Raw genomic sequence first — 4,988 nt, 5'->3', positions numbered from 1 at the left:
TTCATGGTTGGAGGTGGGGCAGGCGGGGAGACCAAAGCCAAGCACCTCCCAGAACAACACTCTCCACCCCCAGGCTTCAAACCCACCAAGGAGAAACTTCTGCTGTCCATGGGTGGCACAGTTTTCAGCCAAGGAGAAAACGCAGTCAAGGAGAGCGGTTGTGTAACTTAGTGGGAGTTGTGACGTACATAATTTTGGTCCTGTGCGCAGGGAATCGTAACTGTGTTTTCCCTGCAGGAATATTTTTTGTGGCTTTCTAAAAGAGAAATGGGGGTGGGGTTGTTTTTTTGGTTGTGGGTTGTTTAAAAGCATTTCGTAGCTTGACAAAATAAAACCGAATTCAAAGTGCTGGTTTTGACCTATAAAGCCTTAAACGGCTCAGGACCGCCGTACCTCAAGGACCACCTCTCTCCATATGAACCTACCAGACCCTGAGATCATCTTCTGAGGCCCTCCTTCATGTGCCTCCTCCTTCAGAGGTCCGGAGGGTGGCAGCACGCGAACAGGGCCTTCTCTGCAGTGGCTCCCCATCTGTGGAATGCTCTCCCCAGGGAAGTTCACCTGGCGCCTTCATTATACACCTTTAGGTGCCAGGCAAAAACATTCCTTTTTAACCAGGCCTTTGGTTGATCCGATTTCTATCCTATGCCCTTTTAAAATGTGTTGTGTGTTTTTTGTGGGGGGGGGGGGTATTGGGTTGCTGGGGTATTGGCCACCTCATGAGAAGAGAAGACTCCCTGGAAAAGACCCTGATGTTGGAAAAGATGGAGGGCACAAGGAGAAGGGGACGACGGAGGACGAGATGGTTGGACAGTGTTCTTGAAGCTTGAGTTTGAGTTTGACCAAACTGCGGGAGGCAGTGGAAGACAGGAGTCCCTGGCGTGCTCTGGTCCATGTGGTCACAAAGAGTCGGACACGACTAAACAACAAAATTTACTTATTACATTTCTAATCTTGCTCTCCTGCATCCTACCAGCATGAGTTTGACCAAACTGTGGGAGGCAGTGGAAGACAGGAGTGCCTGGCGTGCTCTGGTCCATGGGGTCAGGAAGAGTCGGACACGACTAAACAACTAAACAACAACAACATTGGGTTGCTGTATTTATTTTGATTATGTATTTTGTGGTTTTATATCTTGATTTTATTCTGTGAACTGCCCTGAGACCTGGTATTGAAATTCAAAATAAAATAAAACAGCAGCAACAACAACAACTGGAGGTGGAGAATGACCTCAAAGCTTTGCACCGGGGTTGTAAATCCTGGAGAAAGGACATCGCTCAGCAGCAGAGCAGCTGCTTTGCAGGCAGAAGGTCTCATTTTCAACCATCAGCATCTCCAGGCAGGGTTGGACTCCCCGTCTGAAATCCTGGAGATCTGATGCCAGTCAGTGAACTAGGTGGGCCCAGGGTCCGACTCCATATAAGGCTGCTTCCTATGCTTGCTCCTAACAAGTGCCACTCCAGATTGTGCACCATCACAGAATTGTAGAAGGGACCACGAAGACTGTTAAGTTGTGGGTTGACATAGCAGACGACACAGCGATTTCTCCAAAGCAGCTCTTTATTTGTAAGCTGGAACAGAACTGAACTGAAGGCCTCAGTCAGCCTGCTTATATAGAGCTCCAGTACCTTGTTACTGTAACAACTTTCTAAAACTATCCAATCACTGAACGTCACTTTCGATCCTTCATTTGCATACAAACTATCCAATCACTGAACGTCACCTTCGATCCTTCATTTGCATAACTATCTACAGTATCCCCCTGCTGGCCCAGGGTGAGAACTTCAGTACATAACAAGGACCATCTAGTCCAACCCCCTGCAATGCAAGAATCCTTTGCCCAACATGGGGCTCAAACCGACAACCCTGAGATTGAGAGTCTCGGGCTTTACCAGCTGATCTGCCCGCTACCCACACTCTCCTGGACTTCCCTTCTTATCTTTCCTGCCATATCAACTCAATCTAATCAGCTCTTCCTCGGTGCTGTACGGTCCCAAACTTGTACTGTACAGATTGACCAATTTGTTCTCGAGTTATCGTGACCAGATGAATGATACAATTTCTCTTTCAGAACAAACAAACAAAAAAGCAGATAAAAACGATGAAGCGATTCGTTATCTTCAGCACAGACAGCCATTCGTCAAAGAAAACAAACACTTTCTGGCATTTTGGGCACCTGGCAGTTTCGCAAGGGCCCCCAGCCATCGCCCTTGGCCAGGGGAACAGAGGGTTATCTCTTCAGAAACACCACTTATCGCTCTGGTTCATGGCTCTAAGTATAGAAAATGCCAGGCAGGAGTGTGGCTTTTTCACACCCTGACGCTTGGTTTAATGTGGGAGTTGGGGACGGCACACTGACCTCAAAACGTCTGTTATCTGTTAAAATACTTGTGGGGCATATGGGGTGTTAAGGGAGACACATCATTCTGGGGTAGTTTGCCCACCTTTGACCCCCACCCTGCACTCAGCTCTCTCACCTGTGGCTCCTAGAAGCTGTTAGCATGCAACAGTGGCCACACTCCGGGAAATGGCTTCGATTGGCCAGCTTAACCAGGTGAGGGCAGCTGATGGGTCTTGTCAACTGGGCAGCCCATGACCTCCATGCCTGCTGCCCAGGCTTGAGCCCCAGGGAGGTCACTTTGGTGCTGATAACACAGTGGTTTGACTTCACCCCTGGAGGTACACTCCGTTCTCTCTCGAGATGAATTGGTATTGCCCTTCTTTGAGATTGGGATGTAGAATGATCTTCTCCAATCCTCTGGCCGCTGCTGAGTTTTCCAAACTTGCTGGCATATTGAGTGTAGCACCTTAACAGCATCATCTTTTAAAATTTTATATAATTCAGCTGGAATATCATCACTTCCACTGGCTTTGTTATTAGCAGTGCTTTCTAAGGCCCATTTGACTTCACTCTCCAGGATGTCTGGCTCAAGGTCAGCAACCACACTACCTGGGGTGTACGAGACATCCATATCTTTCTGGTATAATTCCTCTGTGTATTCTTGCCACCTCTTCTTGATGTCTTCTGCTTCTGTTAGGTCCTTACCACTTTTGTCCTTTATTATGGTAATCTTTGTACGAAATGTTCTTTTCATATCTCCAATTTTCTTGAACAGCGCTCTAGTTTTCCCCATTCTATTGTTTTCCTCTATTTCTTTGCATTGCTCGTTTAAGAAGGTTCTCTTCTCTCCTTGCTATTCTTTGGAAATCTGTATTCAGTTTCCTGTATCTTTCACTAACTCCCTTGCATTTTGCTTGCCTTCTCTCCCCCACTATTTGTAAGGCTTCGTTGGACAGCCACTTTGCTTTCTTGTATTTCCTTTTCATTGGGATGGTTTTCATTGCTGCCTCCTGTATAATGTTACGAGCCTCCATCCATAGTTCTTCAGGCACTCTGTCCACCAAATCTAAATCCTTAAACCTGTTCCTCACTTCCACTGTGTATTCATAAGGGATTTGATTTAGATTGTATCTTACTGGCCCAGTGGTTTTTCCTACTTTCTTCAATTTAAGCTTGAATTTTGCTATAAGAAGCTGATGATCTGAGCCACAGTCAGCTCCAGGTCTTGTTTTTGCTGACTGTATAGAGCTTCTCCATCTTTGGCTGCAGAGAATATAATCAATCTGATTTCGATGCTGCCCATCTGGTGATGTCCATGTGTAGAGTCGTCACTTGTGTTGATGGAAAAGAGTGTTTGTGATGACCAGCTTGTTCTCTTGGCAGAACTCTATTAGCCTTTGCCCTGCTTCATTCTGAACTCCAAGGCCAAACTTGCCAGTTGTTCCTTTTATCTCTTGACTCCCTAGTTTAGCATTCCAGCCCAATATAATGAGAAGAATACCCTTCTTTGGTGTCATTTCTAGAAGGTGTTGTAAGTCTTCATAGAATTGGTCAATTTCTTTTTTCTTTTTTCTTCAAACTTTTACTTGCAGAACTCTTCAAAACAAAACAGAAACATCAAATGATACATCCAAAAATGTATCCATACAATATCTGGTGCTGTCCAGTGCAGGCTCAGCATCTTAGAAATAAAAGATAAGTCTAAAAGTTCAAACTGCCCCCCCCCCCCGGACAGCCTTTATTTCAGCCTCCATTGGCCTTAGGCTATGCAACTCTTGAAGAGCCATTATCACATCCTTTTGTTGTCACATTCTCTGTCATTCAGAGAAAGCCTAAAGCCACCACCCTTTCAAGATGACAGTTTTGACAGTTGGTCAGATTGGTCAGTTTCAGTTTCTTCAGCACCGATAGTTGGTGCATAAACCTGGATTCCTGTGATGTTAAAAGGTCTGCCTTGGATTCGTATCGAGATCATTCTATCATTTTTGAGATTGCATCCCAGTACAGCTTTCACCACTCTTTTGTTGACTTTGAGGGCCACTCCATTTCTTCTATGCCAGGATTCTTGTCCGCAGTAGTAGATATGATGGTCATCTGAACTGAATTCACCCATTTCCATCGATTTTAGTTCACTGATGCCCAGGATCTCAATATTTATGATTGCCATCTCATTTTTGACCACATCCAACTTACCCAGGTTCATGGTTCTTACATTCCAGGTTCCTATGCAATATTTTTCTTTACAGCATTGGACTTTCCTTTCGCTTCCAGGCATATCCGCAACTGAGCGTCCTTTCGGCTTTGGCCCAGCCGCTTCATCAGCTCTGGATCTACTTGTACTTGTCCTCCGCTCTTCCTCAGTAGCATGTTGGACGCCTTCCGACTTGAGGGGTTCATCTTCCAGTGTCATAACTTTTATATGCCTGTTGTCTTTGTCCATGGAGTTTTCTTGGCAGGGATACTGGAGTGGCTTGCCGGTTCCTGCTCCAGGTGGATCACGTTTGGTCAAAGCTCTCCACTATGACCTGTCCATCTTGGGTGCCCTGCTTGGCATAGTTCATAGCTTCTCTGAATTATCCAAGCCCCTTCGCCACAGCAAGGCAGTGATCCATGAAGGAAGATAATAAAAATGTGTTATTCAATGCTA

General features: G+C 45.7%; 1 protein-coding gene across 1 annotated transcript in view; it reads left to right on the top strand.

Moving 5' to 3' along the window:
• LOC308469526 (uncharacterized protein) overlaps positions 1 to 4,988 on the top strand; it is a 62,509-nt gene that overhangs the window by 32,983 nt on the left and 24,538 nt on the right. The window lies entirely within an intron of this gene.

The sequence above is a fragment of the Podarcis pityusensis genome, assembly GCF_964106645.2.
Source record: "Podarcis pityusensis genome assembly, chromosome: 2".
Lineage (NCBI taxonomy): Eukaryota > Metazoa > Chordata > Lepidosauria > Squamata > Lacertidae > Podarcis > Podarcis pityusensis.
This window is presented reverse-complemented; position numbering and strand designations above follow the sequence as displayed.